Here is a 493-nt window from a genome sequence, read left to right as displayed (position 1 = left end):
TCTCGTTTGGATAGAATATCTAAAATAAAATTGGCACTTAGAGTCGGCATATCAAGAACCGTGCGGGCGTACGATAAGTGCGCTGACGAAAGGGGTCTTCGGGGAAAAAGGTCCGATGGTCATATCAAGAGGGATTATCATATTGTCGATTTCATAGAAACGGGCACTGATTCCGGTTACAAGAGAAGCGCGACCGGTGTTAAGCCCGTATCAGACTAAAGATTGAGATTGTAATGGAATTTGACCAATTAAAACAAAGTTCACTAAATTTGAGATTGGTTTTCTTTCTTCTAATTGGTTAAATCCCAATTCAATCTCAATCTCAATCTTTAGTCTGATACGGGCTTTACGAGTCCTGATTGGACTTGCAAATGGCCAATCATAAGATTGATTTATCGGTATTATAAATGGCTGTCGAATAAATCAATCTTATGATTGGCCATTCGACGCCATTTTTAATATTTTCTAAGATCGGAAGAGCACACGTCTGAAC

This window comes from Wasmannia auropunctata, unplaced genomic scaffold (assembly GCF_000956235.1).
Source record: "Wasmannia auropunctata unplaced genomic scaffold, wasmannia.A_1.0 LD334873.1, whole genome shotgun sequence".
Lineage (NCBI taxonomy): Eukaryota > Metazoa > Arthropoda > Insecta > Hymenoptera > Formicidae > Wasmannia > Wasmannia auropunctata.
This window is presented reverse-complemented; position numbering follows the sequence as displayed.